Genomic DNA, 22851 nt, shown 5'->3' with positions numbered 1-22851 from the left:
CTCGTAGACCGTAAGCGTAAGCGTTATGACAACGCGGTTGATGTAGTCGTACGTCTTCATGATCGACCGATCCTAGTACTGAAAGTACGGCACCTCCGCGATCTGCACACGTTCGGCTCGATGATGTCCCACGAACTCATGATCGAGCAGAGTGTCGAGGGAGAGCTTCATCAGCACGACGACATGATGACGGTGATGATGATGCTACCGGAACAGGGCTTCACCTAAGCACCACTACGATATGACCGATGTGGATTATGGTGGAGGGGGGCACCGCACACGGCTAAGAGATCAATGATCAACTTGTGTGTCTATGGGGTGCCCCCTGGCCACGTATATAAAGGAAGGAGGGAGGAGGAGGCCGACACTCATAGGGCGCGCCCAAAGTGTGGAGTCCTACTAGAACTTCCTAGTCCTAGTAGGATTCCACCACCTACATGGAATAGGAAAAAGGGAAGGGAGAAGGAGAAGGAAGGAAGGGGGTGCCCCCTTTCCCTTGTCCAATTTGGACCAGTCCACTAGGAAGGGGCGCGGCCACCCTTGAGGCCTTTCTCTCCTTTCCCGTATGGCCCATTAAGGCCCAATACGAATTCCCGTAACTCTCCGATACTCCGAAAAATATCCGAATCACTCGGAACCTTTCCGATGTCTGAATATAGCCTTCCAATATATCGATCTTTACGTCTCGACCATGTCGAGACTCCTCGTCATGTCCCCGATCTCATCCAGGACTCCGAACAAACTTCGGTCATCAAATCACATAACTCATAATACAAATCGTCACAGAATGTTAAGCATGCGGACCATATGGGTTCGAGAACTATGTAGACATGACCGAGACACATCTCTAGTCAATAACCAATAGCGGATCCTGGATGCTCATATTAGCTCGTACATATTCTACGAAGATCTTTATCGATCAAACCGCATAACAGCATACGTTGTTCCCTTTGTCATCGGTATGTTACTTGCCCGAGATTCGATCGTCGGTATCTCAATACCTAGTTCAATCTTGTTACCGGCAAGTCTCTTTACTCGTTCCGTAATGCAACATCCCATAACTAACTCATTAGTCACATTTCTTGCAACGCTTATAGTGATGTGCATTACCGAGAGGGCCCAGAGATACCTCTCCGATACACGGAGTGACAAATCCTAATCTTGATCCATGCCAACTCAACAAACACCATCGGAGACACCTGTAGAGCATCTTCATAATCACCCAGTTACGTTGTGACGTTTGATAGCACACACGGTGTTCCTCCGGTATTCAGGAGTTGCATAATCTCATAGTCAGAGGAACATGTATAAGTTATGAAGAAAGCAGTAGTAATAAAACTGATGATCATTATGCTAAGCTAATGGATGGGTCTTGTCCATCACATCATTCTCTAATGATGTGATCCCGTTCATCAAATGACAACACATGTCCATGGCTAGGAAACTTAACCATCTTTGATAAACGAGCTAGTCAAGTAGAGGCATACTAGGCATACTCTGTTTGTCTATGTATTCACACATGTACTAAGTTTCTGGTTAATACAATTCTAGCATGAATAATAAACATTTATCATGATATTAGGAAATATAAATAACAACTTTATTATTGCCTCTAGGGCATATTTCCTTCAGTCTCCCAGTTGCACTAGAGTCAATAATATAGTTCACATCGTCATGTGATTTAACACCAATAGTTCACATCTTTATGTGATTAGTTCACATCTCCATGTGACTAACACCCAAAGGGTTTACTAGAGTCAATAATCTAGTTCACATCTCTATGTGATTAACACCGAAAGAGTGATCATGTTTTGCTTGTGAGAGAAATTTAGTCAACGAGTCTGTCACATTCAGAGCCGTATGTATTTTGCAAATTTTCTATTTCTGCAATGCTTTGCACGGAGCTACTCTAGCTAATTGCTCGCACTTTCGATATGTATCTAGATCGAGACTTAGAGTCATCCAGATCGGTGTCAAAGCTTGCATGGACGTAACTCTTTACGATGAACTCTTTGTCACCTCCATAACCGAGAAATATTTCCTTATTCCACTAAGGATATTTGTGACCGCTGTCTAGTGATCCACTCCTGGATCACTATTGTACCCTCTTGCCAAACTTATGGTGAGGTACACAATAGGTCTGGTACACAACATGGCATACTTTATAGAACCTATGACTGATGCATAGGGAATGACTTTTCATTCTCTTTCTATTTTCTGCCGTGGTCGGGTTTTGAGTCTTTACTCAACTTCACACCTTACAACACAGACAAGAACTCCTTCTTTGACTTTTCCATTTTGAACTACTTCAAAATCTTGTCAAGGTATGCACTCATTGAAAATATATCAAGCGTCTTGATATATCTCTATAGATCTAGATGCTCAATATGTAAGTAGCTTCATTGAGGTCTTTCTTTGAAAAACTCTTTTCAAACACTCCTTTATGCTTTCCAGAAAATTCTACATTATTTTTGATCAACAATATGTCATTCACATATACTTATCAGAAATGTTGTAGTGCTCCCACTCACTTTCTTGTAAATACAGACTTCACCGCAAGCCTGTATAAAACCATATGCTTTGATCACTTTATCAAAGTATATATTCCAACTCCGAGATGCTTGCACCAGTCCATAGATGGATCGCTGGAGCTTGCACACTTTGTTAGCACCTTTAGGATTGACAAAACCTTGTTTCATCATATACATATCTTCTTTAAGAAATCCATTAAGGAATGCAGTTTTGACATCCATTTGCCAGATTTCATGAAATGGGGCAATTGCTAACATGATTCGGACAGACTTAAGCATCGCCACGAGTGAGAAAATCTCATCGTAGTCAACATCTTGAACTTGTCGAAAACCTTTTGCGACAATTCGAGATTTGTAGATAGTAACACTACTATCAGTGTCTGTCTTCCTCTTGAAAATCCATTTATTCTTAATGGCTCACCGATCAACGAGAAAGTCAATCAAAGTCCATACTTTGTTCTAATACATGGATCTCATCTCAGATTTCATGGCTTCAAACCATTTCGCGGAATCTGGGCTCATCATCGCTTCCTCATAGTTCGTAGGTTCATCATGGTCAAGTAACATGACCTCCAGAACAAGATTACCGTACCACTCTGGTGCGGAACGTATTCTGGTTGACCTACGAGGTTCGGTTGTAACTTGATCTAAAGTTTCATGATCATCATCATTAACTTCCTCACTAATTGGTGTAGGAATCACTAGAACTGATTTCTGTGATGAACTACTTTCCAATTCAGGAGAAGGTACAATTACCACATCAAGTTTTACATTCCTCCCAATCACTTCTTTCGAGAGAAACTTCTTCTCTAGAAAGGATCCATTCTTAGCAACGAATATCTTGCCTTTGGATCTGTGATAGAAGGTGTACCCAACAGTTTCCTTTGGGTATCCTATGAAGACACATTTCTCCGATTTGGGTTCGAGCTTATCAGGTTGAAACTTTTTCACATAAGCATACTAGCCCCAAACTTTAAGAAACGACAGCTTAGGTTTCTTGCTAAACCACAGTTCATATGGTGTTGTCTCAACGGATTCAGATGGTGCCCTATTTAACGTGAATGCAGCTGTCTCTAATGCATAACCCCAAAACGATAGTGATAAATCGGTAAGAGACATCATAGATTGCACCATATCTAATAAAGTACGGTTATGACATTCGGACACACCATTGCGCTGTGGTGTTCTAGGTGGCGTGAGTTGCGAAACTATTCCGCATTGTTTCAAATGAAGACCAAACTCGTAACTCAAATATTCTCCTCCACGATCTGATCGCAGAAACTTTATTTTCTTGTTACGATGATTTTCCACTTCACTCTGAAATTCTTTGAACTTTTCAAATGTTTCAGACTTATGTTTCATCAAGTAGATATACCCATATCTGCTCAAATCATCTGTGTAGATCAGAAAATAACGATACCCACCGCGAGCCTCAACACTCATCGGATTGCATACATCAATATGTATTATTTCCAATAAGTCAGTTGCTTGCTGCATTGTTTCAGAGAACAGAGTTTTAGTCATCTTGCCCACGAGGCATGGTTCGCAAGCATCAAATAATTCATAATCAAGTGATTCTAAAAGCCCATCAGCATGGAGTTTCTTCATGCTCTTTACACCAATATGACCTAAACGACAATGCCACATATAAGTTGCACTATCATTATTAACTTTGCATATTTTGGCTTGAATATTATGAATATGTGTATTACTATGATCGAGATTCAATAAACCATTCACCTTGGGTGTATGACCTCAGAAGGTTTTATTCATGTAAACAGAATAACAATTATCCTTGACTTAAATGAATAACCGTATTGCAATAAACATGATCCAATCATATTATTGTCTACGCAAACACCATATAACATTTATATTAGGTTCAACACTAATCCCGAAGGTAAAGGGAGTGTGCGATGGTGATCTTATCAACCTTGGAATCACTTCCAACTCACATCATCACCTCACCCTTAACTAGTCTCTATTTATTTTGCAACTCCCGTTTTGAGTTACTACTCTTAGTAACTGAACCAGTATCAAATACTGAGGTGTTGTTATAAACACTAGTAAATTACACATCAATAACATGTATATCAAATATATACTTTTGTTCACTTTGCCATTCTTCTTATCCGCCAAGTATATAGGGCAGTTTCACTTCCAATGACCATTTCCTTTGCAGTAGAAGCACTCAGGTCCAGGCTTGGGTCTAGCTTTGAGCTTCTTCACGGGAGAAGCAACTTGCTTGCTATTCTTCTTTAAAGTTCCTCTTTCTTTCCCTTTGCCCTTTTTCTTGAAACTAGTGGTCTTGTTAACCATCAACACTTTATGCTATTTCTTGATTTCTACCTTCGCCGATTTCAGCATCACGCAGAGCTTGGGAATTACTTTTGTTATCCCTTGCATATTATAGCTCATCACTAATTTCTAGTAACTTGGTGATAGTGACTAGAGAACTTTGTCAATTACTATCTTATCTGGAAGATTAACTCCCACTTGACAAGTAATTGTAGTACCCAGACAATCTGAGAACATGCTCACTAGTTGAGCTATTCTCCTCAATCTTGTAGGCAAAGTACTGTCAGAGGTCTTCTACCTCTTGACACGGGCATGAGTATGAAATACCAATTTCAACTCTTAGAACATCTTATATGCTCTGCGGAATTCAAAACGTTTTTGAAGTCCCGGTTCTAAGCTATAAAGCATGGTGCACTAAATTATCAAGTAGTCATCATACCGAGCATTACCAAACGTTCATAACGTCTGTATCTGCTCCTGCAATAGGTCCATCACCTAGCGGTGCATCTAGGATATAATTCTTCTGTGAAGCAATGAGGATAATCCTCAGATCACGGACCTAGTCCGCATCATTGCTACTATCATCTTTCAACATAGATTTTCTCTAGGAGCATATCAAAAATAAACGAGGAGCTACATCGCGAGCTATTGATCTAGAACATAGTTATGCAAATACTATCAGGACTAAGTTCATGATGAATTAAAGTTCAATTAATCATATTACTTAAGAACTCCCACTTAGATAGACATCCCTCTAGTCATCTAAATGATCATGTGATCCAAATCAACTAAACCATGTCCGATCATCATGTGAGATGGAGTAGTTTTCAATGGTGAACATCACTATGTTGATCATATATACTATATGATTCACGCTCGACCTTTCGGTCTCCAGTGTTCCGAGGCCATATCTGCATATGCTAGGCTCGTCAAGTTTTACCCGAGTATTCCGCGTGTGCAAAACTAGTTTGAACCCGTTGTATGTGAACGTAGAGCTTATCACACCCGATCATCACGTGGTGTCTCGTCACGACGAACTGTCGCAACGGTGCATACTCAGGGAGAACACTTATACCAAGAAATTTAGTGAGAGGTCATCTTATAATGCTACCACCGAACTAAGAAAAATAAGATACATAAAGGATAAACATCACATGCAATCAAAATATGTGACATGATATGGTCATCATCATCTTGTGCCTTTGATCTCCATCTCCAAAACACCGTCATGATCTTTATTGTCACTGGGCATGACACCATGATCTCCATCATCTTGATCTCTATCAATGTGTCGTCACATGGTCGTCTCACCAACTATTGCTTTTGCAACTATTGCTATTGCATAGCGATAAAGTAAAGCAATTATATGGCACTTGCATCTTATGCAATAAAGGACAACCATAAGGCTCCTGCTAGTTGCCGATAACTTTAACAAAACATGATCATCTCATACAACAATTTATATTTCATCACATCTTGACCATATCACATCACAACATGCCCTGCAAAAACAACTTAGACGTCCTCTACTTTGTTGTTGCAAGTTTTACGTGGCTGCTACGGGCTAAGCAAGAACCGTTCTTACCTACGCATCAAAAAACCACAACGTGGTATAGCGATTGCTTTTTGATCTTCAGAAAGAACCTTGTTCATTGAATCTAATTCAACTAAAGTTGGAGAAACAGACACCCACTAGCCACCTGTGTGCGAAGCACGTCGGTAGAACCAGTCTCGCGTAAGCGTACGCGTAATGTTGGTCTGAGCCGCTTCATCCAACAATACTGCCGAATCAAGAATCAACTAGTGACGGAAAGCAATATGTATATACCCACGCCCACAACTCCTTTGTGTTCTACTCGTGCATATAACATCTACGCATAAACCTGGCTCGGATGCCACTGTTGGGGACCGCAGTAATTTCAAAAATTTCCTACGCACACACAAGATCATGGTGATGCATAGCAGTGAGAGGGGAGAGTATTGTCTATGTACCCTCGTAGACCGTAAGCGGAAGCGTTATGACAACGCAGTTGATGTAGTCGTACGTCTTCACGATCGACCGATCCTAGTACCGAAAGTACGGCACCTCCATGATTTGCACATGTTCGGCTCGGTGACGTCCCACGAACTCACGATCCAGAAGAGTGTCGAGGGAGAGCTTCGTCAGCACGACGACATGATGACGGTGATGATGATGCTACCGGAACAGGGCTTCGCCTAAGCACCGCTACGATATGACCCATGTGGATTATGGTGGAGGGGAGCAACGCAGACGGCTAAGAGATCAATGATCAACTTGTGTTTCTATGGGGTGCCCCTGGCCATGTATGTAAAGGATGGAGGGAGGAGGAGGCCAGCCCTCATAGGGTGCGCCCAAAGTGTGGAGTCCTACTAGGACTCCCTAGTCCTAGTAGGATTCCACCTCCTAAATGGAATAGGAAAAAGGGAAGGGAGAATGAGAAGGAAGGAAGGGGGCGCCCCCTTTCCCTAGTCCAATTCGGACCAGTCCATGGGGAAGGGGCACGGCCACCCTTGAGGCCTTTCTCTCCTTTCCAGTATGGACCATTAAGGCCCAATACGAATTCCCGTAACTCTCCGGTACTCCGAAAAATACCCGAATCACTCGGTACCTTTCTGATGTCCGAATATAGCCTTCCAATATATCGATCTTTACGTCTCGACCATTTCGAGACTCCTCGTCATGTCCCCGATATCATCGAGACTCCGAACAAACTTCGGTCATCAAATCACATAACTCATAATACAAATCGTCACAGAACGTTAAGCATGCGGACCCTATAGGTTAGAGAACTATGTAGACATGACCGAGACACATCTCTGGTCAATAACCAATAGCGGAACCTAGATGCTCATATTGGCTCCTACATATTCTACGAAGATCTTTATCGGTCAAACCGCATAACAGTATACGTTGTTCCCTTTGTCATCGGTATGTTACTTGCCCGAGATTCGATCATCAGTATCTCAATACCTAGTTCAATCTCGTTACCGGCAAGTCTCTTTACTCGTTCCGTAATGCAACATCCCGTAACTGTAGGATCGAAAGTATGTCTAGAGGGGGGGTGATTAGACTACTTGACCAAATAAAAACTTAACCTTTTCCCAATTTTAGTTCTTGGCAGATTTTAGCTATTTTAGGACAAGTCAAGCAATCATCACACAATTCAAGCAAGCATGCAAAGAGTATATTGGCAGCGCAAAGTAAAGCATGCAACTTGCAAGAATGTAAAGGGAAGGGTTTGGAGAATTCAAACGCAATTGGAGACACGGATGTTTTTCCCGTGGTTCGGATAGGTGGTGCTATCCTACATCCACGTTGATGGAGACTTCAACCCACAAAGGGTAACGGTTGCGCGAGTCCACAAAGGGCTCCACCCACAAAGGGTAACGGTTGCGCGAGTCCACAAAGGGCTCCACCCACGAAGGTTCCACGAAGAAGCAACCACCCACAAAGGGTCCACGAAGAAGCAACCTTGTCTATCCCACCATGGCCATCGCCCACACAGGACTTGCCTCACTAGCGGTAGATCTTCACGAAGTAGGCGATCTCCTTGCCCTTACAAACTCCTTGGTTCAACTCCACAATCTTGTCGGAGGCTCCCAAGTGACACCTAGCCAATCTAGGAGACACCACTCTCCAAGAAGTAACAAATGGTGTGTAGGTAATGAACTCCTTGCTCTTGTGCTTCAAATGATAGTCTCCCCAACACTCAACTCTCTCTCATAGGATTTGGATTTTGTGGAAAGAAGATTTGAGTGGAAAGCAACTTGGGGAAGGCTAGAGATCAAGATTCATATGGTAGGAATGGAATATCTTGGTCTCAACACATGAGTAGGTGGTTCTCTCTCAGAACATATGAGTTGGAATTGTGTATGTGTTCTGATGGCTCTCTCCACGAATGAAGAGGAGGTGGAGGGGTATATATAGCCTCCACACAAAATCCAACCGTTACACACAGTTTTCCAATCTCGGTGGGACCGAATCAACAAACTCGGTCGGACCGAAAATGTAAACCTAGTGACCATTAGAGATTTTCGGTGGGACTGACATGCAACTCGGTAGGACCGATATGGTCAGGGTTTGGGCATAACGTAATCTCAGTGAGACCGATTACACAAACTCGGTGAGACCGAATTTGGTAATTAGCTAACCAGGGAGTTGGTCAGGCAAACTCGGTGGGACCGATTTGCTCTTTCGGTGAGACCGAAAAGTTACAAAAAGGAAACACTGAATTTACATTGCAATCTCGGTGGGACCGATCCGCTCTTTCGGTGAGACCGAAAAGTTACGAAAGGGAAACAGAGAGTTTGCAATCCCATCTCGGTGAGACTGAGATCCCTATCGGTAGAACCGAATTGCTAGGGTTTGGCAGTGGCTTATGACAAGTGAAACTCGGTGGCGCCGGATAGGAAGAATCGGTAGGACCGAGTTTGGCTTAGGGTTTAGGTCATATGTGGATATGGGAAAGTAGCTGAGGGTTTTGGAGCATATCATTAAGCACATGAAGCAAGAGGCTCATTAAGCAACACCTCATCCCTCCTTGATAGTATTGGCTTTTCCTAAAGACTCAATGTGATCTTGGATCACTAAAATATAAAATGAAGAGTCTTGAGCTTTTGAGCTTGAGCCAATCCTTTGTCCTTAGCATTTTGAGGGTTCCACTTTCACATCCATGCCATGCCAATCATTGAGCTTTCCTGAAATAATCATCTTGGAATAGCATTAGCTCAATGAGCTATATGTTGTTATGAATTACCAAAACCACCTAGGGATAGTTGCACTTTCAGTAACTAACTCATTAGTCACATTGCTTCCAAGGCTTATAGTGATGTGCATTACCGAGAGGGCCCAGAGATACCTCTACGATACACGGAGTGACAAATCCTAATCTCGATCTATGCCAACTCAACAAACACCATCGGAGACACCTGTAGAGCATCTTTATAATCACCCAGTTACATTGTTACGTTTGATAGCACACAAGGTGTTCCTCCGGTATTCGGGAGTTGCATAATCTCATAGTCATAGAACATGTATAAGTTATGAAGAAAGCAGTAGCAATAAAGCTAAACAATCATTATGCTAAGCTAACGGATGGTCTTTTCCATCACATCATTCTCTAATGATGTGATCCCGTTCATCAAATGACAACACATGTCCATGGCTAGGAAACTTAACCATCTTTGATTAACGAGCTAGTCAAGTAGAGGCATACTAGGGACACTCTGTTTGTCTATGTATTCACACATGTACTAAGTTTCCGGTTAATACAATTCTAGCATGAATAATAAACATTTATCATGCTATAAGGAAATATAAATAACAACTTTATTATTGCCTCTAGGGCATATTTCCTTCAGTCTCCCACTAGCACTAGAGTCAATAATCTAGTTCACATCGTCATGTGATTTAACACCAATAGTTCACATCTTTATGTGAGTAGTTCACATCTCCATGTGACTAACACCCAAAGGGTTTACTAGAGTCAATAATCTAGTTCACATCGCTATGTGATTAACACCCAAAGAGTGATCATGTTTTGCTTGTGAGAGAAATTTAGTCAATGGGTCTGTCACATTCAGAGCCGTATGTATTTTGCAAATTTTCTATTTCTGCAATGCTTTGAATGGAGCTACTCTAGCTAATTGCTCCCACTTTTGATATGTATCTAGATCTAGCTAATTGCTTTTTTTTGCCTTCATGCCAACACACCAAAAACAGGAAAGAAAAAGGAAAAGTAAAGACATATGGATCCTCATCCACTTGCTAATCTTTTCAAAATATCCACTTATGATGAACCAATTGCTAGTGGGTTGAGTGCACTGGATTTTCTTTATAAAGTTTTTCTTGCAAATCATGTATTTGAGAATTGTGATGAAGTGTTAGAAGAAGAAATTTATAAAGTGATTCATGATAGCTCCTTATAGGAAAAGGCATGATTGTAATGATGTTATTATAAATTTTATTAATGCCAATTGTGTAAATGGTATGGAAACCCCCAAGCTTGGAGATGATGAATTTGTTATGTTCACTACTTATAACGATCATGATTGGGGTGATGCTTCTTATGATCTTGAAAATTTATTTAAGCCTCATGATGAATATGAAATTGATAATAATGCGTGCAATAATATTGAATGTGGGTTTGGAAGAGTGTAACTTTAGGAAAAAAGAATCCCATATATTTGGAGAGTGTTTGTCGTGGTGATCTCACGGCAGATGTCATGGGATGGCTAAAAGTAGGGGGCTACGTGAGGACGCCGGTGGGAAGTAACTGTTGGGGAACGCAGTAATTTCAAAAATTTCCTACACACACGCAAGATCATGGTGATGCATAGCAATGAGAGGGTAGAGTATTGTCTACATACTCTCGTAGACCGTAAGCGGAAGCGTTATGAAAACGTGGTTGATGTAGTCGTACGTCTTCACAATCGACCGATCCTAGTACCGAAAGTACGGCACCTCCGTGATCTGCACACGTTCGGCTCGGTGACGTCCCACGAACTCACGATCCAGCAGAGTGTCGAGGGAGAGCTTTGTCAGCACGACGACATGATGACGGTGATGATGATGCTATCGGAACAGGGCTTCGCCTAAGCACCTCTACGATATGACCGATGTGGATTATGGTTCTGGGGGGCGCCGAACACGGCTAAGAAATCAATGATCAACTTGTGTGTCTATGGGGTGCCCCCTGGCCACATATATAAAGGAAGGAGGGAGGAGGAGGCCAGCCCTGATAGGGCGCGCCCAAAGTGTGGAGTCCTACTAGGACTCCCTAGTCCTAGTAGGATTCCACCTCCCTAATCTCGATCTATGCCAACTCAACAAACACCATCGAGGACACCTGTACATCATCTTTATAATCACCCAGTTACGTTGTGACGTTTGATAGCACACAAGGTGTTCCTCCGGTATTCGGGAGTTGCATAATCTCATAGTCAGAGGAACATGTACAAGTTATGAAGAAAGAAGTAGCAATAAAACCGAACGATCGTTATGCTAAGCTAACGGATGGGTCTTATCCATCACATCATTCTCTAATGTTGTGATCCTGTTCATCAAATGACAACACATGTCCATGGCTAGGAAACTTAACCATCTTTGATAAACGAGCTAGTCAAGTAGAGGCATACTAGGGACACTCTATTTGTCTATGTATTCACGCATGTACGAAGTTTCTGGTTAATAAAATTCTAGCATGAGTAATAAACATTTATCATGATATTAGGAAATATAAGTAACAACTTTGTTATTGCCTCTAGGGCATATTTCCTCAATCTCCCACTTGCACTAGAGTCAATAATCTAGTTCACATCGTCATGTGATTTAACACCAATAGTTCACATCTTTATGTGACTAGTTCACATCTCCATGTGACTAACACCCAAAGGGTTTACTAGAGTCAATAATCTGGTTCACATCGCTATATGATTAACACCCAAAGAGTGATCATGTTTTGCTTGTGAGAGAAATTTAGTTAACGGGTCTATCACATTCAGAGACGAATGTATTTTGCAAATTTTCTATGTCTACAATGCTTTGCACGGGTGGCCGTACCTGGCCGGCTCGCGCTGGGGAGCCGGCAGGTAGGCTAGCCGGATTGAGGGGCCCAGTTTTCCCCGATGTTTTAAAAAGGGATCCGGGTTTCGTTGCCTGCCCGGGGGGCATCTCCCCGACAATAGTCCCCGAAGCTGTGAAGGTTCGCCGACTCCAAGGAAGGGGGCCTTCTTAGCTTACCCCCTTGAGGAGGCGGTTTTTTTGGTGAAGAACGCTATGCCGGCTGGGTGGCGCCGGCTTCGAGGTCGTAGGTTCCGGCAACACCCCCTGGATGCCGGCTTCCAGAAGCCGGATCGCTGCACCCCGGCCTGGGCAGGAAACTGAAACGTCTGCCCGCTTGATCTTGCTTAGTATGACGGTTTGCGCTCGCCGTAGCTCAGCGAGCCACCACATGGCGACGTGCGGTGGAAGAGGCCCTGCAAGGCCACACGCGCGATGGGAGGCGACATCGGGTTGGGCCCTACCATGCCGCACCCTCGACCCACACGCGTTGGATTTATTGCGGCGGCGTCTGACAGTTGCATTCCTCGATGCAGTTAATGTGTGCCGGGAATGTGCCCGCACAGCGCAGGGGAGTGGAGATCGTGGGCACGGTCGATCCCACTTCCCCATGTTCTACTACTGTTATGAATTAGGGGGAGGGGCGCAACGGAGACGCCCATGCACACACCCCCACTTCCCCTTCGTCTTCCTCTTCTCCTTCTCTCCTGAGCTCAGGCAAAGCCCTGCCGTAGCGTCATCTTGCCGCCTGAGCCATCGTTGCAGCACCGTTCGCCATGACGCATGCACTCGCGCGACTCCTCTCTATCTTCTTCATCACCGCGCTCACGCCATGATACATCTCCAATGTATCTATATATTTTTATTGTTCCACACTGTTATATTATCAATCTTGGATGTTTTATATTCATTTACTAGCAACTTTATATCATTTTTTGGGACTAACCTATTGACATAGTGCCCAGTGCTAGTTGCTGTTTTTTGCTTGTTTTTTACTTTGTAGAATATCAATAGCAAACGGAGTCCAAATGCCACAAATCGTTTTGGAGATTTTTTCTACTCAGAAGACACCCAGGGAGCCAAAGAAGTGCACGGAAGGAGGCCTATGGGGCCCACCGCCCTGGTGGGTACTGGGGACCACGGGAAGCTTCTCCACCGCCATCCACCTCTATAAATACTCTAAAATCCCCCAAAACCCTAGGGGAGTCAAGGAAATACAGTTTCCAGCACCGCAAGTTCCAGAACCATGAAATCCAATCTAGAGGCCTTTTTCGGCACTCTATTGGAGGGGTCAACGATCATGGAGGGGTTCTTCATCAGCCTTGTTTCCCCTCCGATGATGTGTGAGTAGTTTACCACATACATACGGGTACGTAGCTAGTAGCTAGATGGCTTCTTCTCTCTTTTTATATTCAATACAATGTTCTCCTCGATGTTCTGGGAGATCTATTTGATGTAATGACTTTTGCGGTGTGTTTGTTGGGCTCCGGTGAATTGTGGGTTTATGATCAGTTCTATCCATGAATATTATTTGAGTCTTTGTTGAACTCTTTTATGCATGATAGTTATAGCCTTGTATTTCGATGTCTACTACACAACCTTCTTCTTGTAGACATTGTTGGGCCTCCAAGTGCAGAGGTTTGTAGGACAGTAGCAAATTTCCCTCAAGTGGATGACCTAAGGTTTATCAATCCGTAGGAGGCGTAGGATGAAGATGGTCTCTCTCAAGCAACCCTGCAACCAAATAACAAAGAGTCTCTTGTGTCCCCAACACACCCAATACAATGGTAAATTGTATAGGTGCACTAGTTCGGCAAAGAGATGGTGATACAAGTGGTATATGGATAGTAGATATGGGTATTTGTAATCTGAAAATATAAAAACAGCAAGGTAACTAATGATAAAAGTGAGCACAAACGGTATTGCAATGCGTTGAAACAAGGCCTAGGGTTCATACTTTCACTAGTGCAAGTCCTCTCAACAATAATAACATAATTGGATCATATAACTATCCCTCAACATGCAACAAAGAGTCACTCCAAAGTCACTAATAGCCGAGAACAAACGAAGAGATTATGGTAGGGTACGAAACCACCTCAAAGTTATTCTTTCCAATCAATCCGTTGGCCTATTCCTATAAGTGTCACAAACAACCCTATAGTTCGTACTAGAATAACACCTTAAGACACAAATCAACCAAAACCCTAATGTCACCTAGATACTCCAATGTCACCTCAAGTATCCATGGGTATGATTATACGATATACATCACACAATCTCAGATTCATCTATTCAACCAACACATAGAACCTCAAAGAGTGCACCAAAGTTTCTACCGAGAATCACGATGAAAACATGTGCCAACCCCTATGCATAGGTTCATGGGCGGAACCCGCAAGTTGATCACCAAAACATACATCAAGTGAATCACGTGATATCCCATTGTCACCACAGAAACGCACGACAAGACATACATCAAGTGTTCTCAAATTTTTAAAGACTCAATCCAATAAGATAACTTCAAAGGGGAAACTCAATCCATTACAAGAGAGTAGAGGGGGAAGAAACATCATAGGATCCAAATATAATAGCAAAGCTCGCGATACATCAAGATCGTATTGCCTCAAGAACACGAGAGAGAGAGAGAGATCAAACACATAGCTACTGGTACATACCCTCAGCCCTGAGGGAGAACTACTCCCTCCTTGTCATGGAGAGCACCGGGATGATGAAGATGGACACCGAAGAGGGATTCCCCCCTACGGCAGGGTGCCAGAACGGGTCTAGATTGGCTTTCGGTGGCTACGGAGGCTTCTGGCGGCGGAACTCCAGATCTATTCTGCTCCCCGATCGTTTTAGGGTATATGGAGATATATAAGCGGAAGAAGTACGCCAGGGGGGCCACGAGGGGCCCACGAGGGTGGAGGGCGCGCCCAGGGGGGTGGGCGCGCCCCCCTGCCTCGTGGCTTCCTCGTTGCTTCCCTTACGTGGACTCCAAGTCTCTCGGGTTGATTTCCTTCCAAAAATAAGTTCCGTGAAGTTTCAGGTCAATTGGACTCCGTTTGATTTTCCTTTTCCGCGATACTCTAAAACAAGGAAAAAACAGAAACTGGCACTGGGCTCTAGGTTAATAGGTTAGTCCCAAAAATCATATAAAATAGCATATAAATGCATATAAAACATCCAAGGTTGATAATATAATAACATGGAACAATAAAAAATTATAGATACGTTGGAGACGTATCAGCTTAATTCTTGCTCGTCCTCAAGTAGGTAAATGATAAAAGCAGAGTTTTTGATGTGGAATGCTACCTAACATATTTCTCTAAGTAATTCTTCTTTATTTTTGCATAAATGTTCAGATCCATAAGATTCAAGACAAAAGTTTAATATTGACGTAGAAACAATAATACTTCAAGCATACTAACTAAGCAATCATGTCTTCTCAAAATAACATGGCCAAAGAAAGTTCATCCCTACAAAATCATATAGTTTGGTCATGCTCCATTTTCGTCACACAAGAATACTCTCATCATGCACAACCCCGATGACAAGCCAAGCAATTGTTTCATACTTTAGTAATCTCAAACTCATAAACCTTCACGCAATACATGAGCGCGAGCCATGGACATAACACTATGGGTGGAATAGAATATAATGATGGGGGTTATGTGCAGAAGACAAAAAGGAGAAAGTCTCACATCGACGCGGCTAATCAATGGGCTAGGGAGATGCCCATCAATTGATGTCAATTCAAGGAGTAGGGATTGCCATGCAACGGATGCACTAGAGCTATGAATGTATGAAAGCTCAACAAAAGAAACTAAGTGGGTGTGCATCCAACTTGCTTGCTCACGAAGACCTAGGGCACTTGAGGAGGCCCATTGTTGGAATATACAAGCCAAGTTCTATAATGAAAAATTCCCACTAGTATATGAAAGTGACAAAACAAGAGACTCTCTATCATGAGGATTATGGTGCTACTTTGAAGCACAAGTGTGGCAAAGGATAGTAGCATTGTCCCTTCTCTCTTTTTCTCTCATTTTTTGGGCCTTCTCTTTTTTATGGCCTTTCTCTTTTTTCCTTTTTTTGGGCCTTCTATTTTTTGGCCTTTTTTTATTCCTCACTTGGGACAATGCTCTAGAAAATGATGATCATCACACTTCTATTTATTTACAACTCAAGAATTACAACTCGATACTAGAACAAGATATGACTCTATATGAATGCCTCCGGTGGTGTACCGGGATTGCGATGAATCAAGAGAGACATGTATGAAAAATTATGAACAATGGCTTTGCCAAAAATACAATGTCAACTACATGATCATGCAAAGCAATATGACAATGATGAATGTGTCAGGATAAACGGAATGGTGGAAAGTTGCATGGCAATATATCTCGGAATGACTATGGAAGTGCCATAATAGGTAGGTATGGTGGCTGTTTTGAGGAAGATATAAGGAGGTTTCTGTGTGAAATAGTGTATCATATCACGGGGTTTGGATGCACCGGCGAAGTTTGCACCAACTCTCAATGTGAGAAAGGGCAATGCACGGCACCGAAGAGGCTAGCAATGATGGAAGGGTGAGAGTGCGTATAATCCATGGACTCTAACATTAGTCATAAAGAACTCACATACTTATTGCAAAAGTCTACAAGTTATCAAAAACCTCGGCACTACGTGCATTCTCCTAGGGGGATAGATTGGTAGGAAAAGACCATCGCTCGTCCCCGACCGCCACTCATAAGGAAGACAATCAAATAACACCTCATGTTTCAAATTTGTTACACAACATTTACCATACATGCATGCTACGGGACTTGCAGACTTCAACACAAGTATTCCTCAAATTCACAACTACTCAACTAGCATGACTTTGATATTATTACCTCCATATCTCAAAACAATCATCAAGTATCAAACTTCTCATAGTATTCAATGCACTCTATATGAAAGTTTTTATTATATCCCTCTTGGATGCCCATCATATTAGGACTAATTTCATAACCAAAGAAAATTACCATGATGTTCTAAAAGACTCTCAAAATAATATAAGTGAAGCACGAGAGTTCATCTATTTCTATAAAATAAAACCACCACCATGCTCTAAAAGGATATAGATGAAGCACTAGAGCAAATGACAAACTACTCCGAAGGATATAAGTGAAGATCAATGAGTAGTCAAATAATCATGCAACTATATGAAGACTCTCTAACATTTAAGAATTTCATATCTTTGTATTTTATTCAAACAGAAAGCAAAACTAAATAAAATAAAATGACGCTCCAAGCAAAACACATATCATGTGGCGAATAAAAATATAGCTCCAAGTAAAGTTACCGATGAACGAAGACGAAAGAGGGGATGCCTTCCGAGGCATCCCCAAGCTTAGGATCTTGGTTGTCCTTGAATATTACCTTGGGGTGCCTTGGGCATACCCAAGCTTAGGCTCTTTCCACTCCTTATTCCATAGTCCATCGAATCTTTACCCAAAACTTGAAAACTTCACAACACAAAACTTAACAGAAAACTCGTAAGCCCCGTTAGCGAAAGAAAACAAAAGACCACTTCAAGGTACTGTAATGAACTCATTATTTATTTATATTGGTGTTAAACCTACTGTATTCCAACTTCTCTATGGTTTATAAACTCTTTTACTAGCCATAGATTCATTAAAATAAGCAAACAACACACGAAAAACAGAATCTGTCAAAAACATAATAGTCTGTAGTAATCTGAATCAAACGTATACTTATGGAACTCATAAAATTCTCAAATAAATTGTTGGACCTTAATAATTTGTCTATTAATAATCTTCAAAAAGAATTAACTAAATATCACTCTCCAATAAAAAATGGCAGCAATTCTCGTGAGCGCTAAAGTTTCGGTTTTTTACAGCAAGATCAACAAGACTTTCCCCAAGTCTTCCCAAAGGTTCTACTTGGCACAAACACTAATTAAAACATAAAACCACATCTAAACAGAGTCTAGATGAATTATTTATTACTAAACAGGAGCAAAAATCAAGGAGCAAAAATAAAATTGGGTTGCCTCCCAACAAGCGCTATCGTTTAACGCCCCTAGCGAGGTATGATGATTTCAATGATGCTCACATAAAAGATAAGAATTGTAACATAAAGACAGCATCATGAAGAATATGACTAACACATTTTGTGAGCAAACAACTTATGGGAACAATAATCAACTAGCATAGGAGGGCAAAACAAGCATAACTTCAAGATTTTAAGCACATAGAGAGGAAACTTGATATTATTGCAACTCATACAAGCATATATTCCTCCCTCATAATATTTTTCAGTAGCATCATGAATGAATTCAACAATATAACTAGCACCTAAAGCATTCTTTTCATGATCTACAATCATAGAAATTTTATTACTCTCCACACAAGCAAAATTCTTCCCATGAATAATAGTGGGAGCAAATTCAACAAAATAATTATCATGTGAGGCATAATCCAATTTAAAACTAAAATCATGATGACAAGTTTCATGGATATCATTATTCTTTATATCATACAAATCAGCACAATAATCATCATAGATAGCAACTTTGTTCTCATAATCAATTGGAACCTCTTCCGGAATGGTGGATTCATCACAAAATAAAGTCATGACCTCTCCAAATCCACTTTCATCATCATAAATAGGAGGCATGCTTTCATAATAATACATTTTCTCATCAAAACTTGGGGGACAAAAAATATCATCTTCATCAAACATAGCTTCCCCAAGCTTGTGGCTTTGCATATCATTAGCATCATGGATATTCAAGGAATTCATACTAACAACATTGAAATCATGCTCATCATTCAAATATTTAGTGCCAAACATTCTAATGCATTCTTCTTCTAGCACTTGAGCACAATTTTCCTTTCCATCATTCTCACGAAAGATATTAAAAAGATGAAGCGTATGAGACAAACTCAATTCCATATTTTTTGTAGTTTTCATTTATAAACTAAACTAGTGATAAAACAAGAAACTAAAAGACTCGATTGCAAGATCTAAAGATATAACTTCAAGCACTCACTTCCCCGGCAACGGAGCCAGAAAACAGCTTGATGTCTACTACACAACCTTCTTCTTGTAGACGTTGTTGGGCCTCCAAGTGCAGAGGTTTGTAGGACAGTAGCAAATTTCCATCAAGTGGATGACCTAAGGTTTATCAATCCGTAGGAGGCGTAGGATGAAGATGGTCTCTCTCAAGCAAACCTGCAACCAAATAACAAAGAGTCTCTTGTGTCCCCAACACACCCAATACAATGGTAAATTGTATAGGTGCACTAGTTCGGCGAAGAGATGGTGATACAAGTGGTATATGGATAGTAGATAGGGGTTTTTGTAATCTGAAAATATAAAAACAGAAAGGTAACTAATGATAAAACTGAGCACAAACGGTATTGCAATGCGTTGAAACAAGGCCTAGGGTTCATACTTTCACTAGTGCAAGTCCTCTCAACAATAATAACATAATTAGATCCCTCAACATGCAACAAAGAGTCACTCCAAAGTCACTAATAGCGTAGAACAAACGAAGAGATTATGGTAGGGTACGAAACCACCTCAAAGTTATTCTTTCCAATCAATCCGTTGGGCTATTCCTGTAAGTGTCACAAAAAGCCCTAGAGTTCATACTAGAATAACACCTTAAGACACAAATCAACCAAAACCCTAATGTCACCTAGATACTCCAATGTCACCTCAAGTATCCATGGGTATGATTATGCGATATGCATCACACAATCTCAGATTCATCTATTCAACCAACACATAGAACCTCAAAGAGTGCCCCAAAGTTTCTACCGGAGAATCACGACGAAAACGTGTGCCAACCCCTATGCATAGGTTCATGGGCGGAACCCGCAAGTTGATCACCAAAACATACATCAAGTGAATCACGTGATATCCCATTGTCACCACAGATACGCACGGCAAGACATACATCAAGTGTTCTCAAATCTTTAAAGACTCAATCCGATAAGATAACTTCAAAGGGGAAACTCAATCCATTACAGGAGAGTAGAGGGGGGAAGAAACATCATAGGATCCAAATATAATAGCAAAGCTCGCGATACATCAAGATCGCATCGCCTCAAGAACACGAGAGAGAGAGAGAGATCAAACACATAGCTACTGGTACATACCCTCAGCCCCGAGGGAGAACTACTCCCTCCCCGTCATGGAGAGCACCGGGATGATGAAGATGGCCACCGGAGAGGGATTCCCCCCTCCGGCAGGGTGCCGGAACGGGTCTAGATTGGCTTTTGGTGGCTACGGAGGCTTCCACGAGGGGCCCACAAGGGTGGAGGGCGCGCCGAGGGGGTGGGCGCGCCCCCCTGCCTCGTGGCTTCCTCGTTGCTTCCCTTACGTGGACTCCAAGTCTCCCGGGTTGCTTTCCTTCCAAAAATAAGTTCCGTGAAGTTTCAGGTCAATTGGACTCTGTTTGATTTTCCTTTTCTGCGATACTGTAAAACAAGGAAAAAACAGAAACTGGCACTAGGCTCTAGGTTAATAGGTTAGTCCCAAAAATCATATAAAATAGCATATAAATGCATATATAACATCCAAGGTTGATAATATAATAGCATGGAACAATCAAAAATTATAGATATGTTGGAGACGTATCATATTTATTCTCCAAAATTTTGGTTTGGTTTGGCGAACTAGATTGATTTTTATTGCCATGGGAAGAGGTGCTTTATCATGGGTTCGATCTTGCGGTGCTCAATCTCATTGAAAGAAAGAGACATGACACGCATGTATCATTGCTATTAAGGATAAAAAGATGGGGTCTATTCCTACATGAATATATCTTGTATACATCATGTCATCGTTCTTACCACATTAGTTCATTTTCCATGAACTTAATACACTAGATGCATGCTGGATAGCGGTCGATGTGTGGAGTAATACTAGTAGATGCAGAATCGTTTTGGTCTACTAATCTTGGAGGTGATGCCTATATACATGATCATTGCCTTGGATATCGTCATGATTATTCGCTTTCTATCAATTGCCCAACAGTAATTTGTTTACCCACCGTATGCTATTTTCTTGAGAGAAGCCTCTAGTGAAAACTACGACCCCGGGGTCTATTTTCCTATCATATAAAACCAAAAATACCTTGCTATGTTTTCCTTTTTTGTGTGTTTTAGTTAGATCTATTTATCAAATCTCATATAATTTAATCTATCCCAATACTGAGGAGGGATTGACAACCCCTGTTACGCATTGGGTTGCAAGTTTTGTTGTTGTTTGTGTGCAGGTGATGTCTAGATAGTGTTGCTTGGTTCTCCTATTGCATTGATAACCTTGGTTTCATAACTGACAGAAATACTTACCTTTGCTGCGCTGCATCATCCTGTCCTCTTGAGGGAAATACCAACCCAGATACAAGCAATCACGCCCCTGGAGAGCTCCGGGGATGGCGCAACCGAAGGTCTCCTAGGAGGACTTGGAGACGAGTGATAGCGACATCAAGTATCTCCACGACACCAAGCGGCTCTGGCCGGCGGAGGCGGTGGCGGCGCGCGTGCCCGGCAAGGAGAGGATCCCTACATCGCAGGAGGGCGAGGTCATGGTGTTCTATGATACGTCTCAAACGTATCTATAATTTTTATTCTTCCGTGCTAGTATATTGTCTGCTTTGGATGTTTTATATGCATTAATATGCTATTTTATATTATTTTTGGGAGTAACCTATTAACCTAGAGCCTAGTGCCACTTTCTGTTTTTCCATTGTTTTTGAGTTTTACAAAAAAGGAATATGAAACGGAGTCCAAATGGAATAAAACTTTCACGATGATTTTTCTTGGACCGGAAAACATCCAGAAGACTTGAGGAGCGGGTCAAAAGACTCATGACGAGTCCACAAGCCCTCAGGACGCGCCCTTGGGGGGGCTAGCTTGTGGACCCCTCGGGAGTCCCGCAACTGTAATCTTTGCACAATAAATTCCCAAATATTCCCCAAACATCAGAAGGGTCCACCAAAATACTTTTCCACCACCACAAGCCTCTTGTCCCGTGAGATCCCATCTTGGGGCCTTTTCCGGCACCCTGTCGGAGGGGGATTCGATCACGGAGGGCCTCTACATCAACCTTGCCGCCCTTCCGATAAAGCGTGAGTAGTTTACCATAGACCTACGAGTCCATAGCTAGTATCTAGATGGCTTCTTTTCTCTCTTTGATCTTCAATACAATGTTCTTGGAGTTTTATCCGATGTAATATTCTTTTGCGGTGTTGTCGAGATCCGATGAATTGTGGATTTATGATCAGATTATCTATGAATATTGTTTGAGTCTTCTCTGAATTCTTTTATGCATGATTAAGGTACCTTTGTATTTCTCTTGAATTACGGTTTGGTTTAGCCAACTAGATTGGTTTTTCTTGCAATGGAAGAGGTGCTTAGTTTT

This window comes from Triticum urartu, chromosome 1A (assembly GCF_056163025.1).
Source record: "Triticum urartu cultivar PI428250 chromosome 1A, HENAU_Tu73, whole genome shotgun sequence".
Classification (NCBI taxonomy): domain Eukaryota; kingdom Viridiplantae; phylum Streptophyta; class Magnoliopsida; order Poales; family Poaceae; genus Triticum; species Triticum urartu.
Note: the sequence above shows the minus strand (reverse complement) of the source record.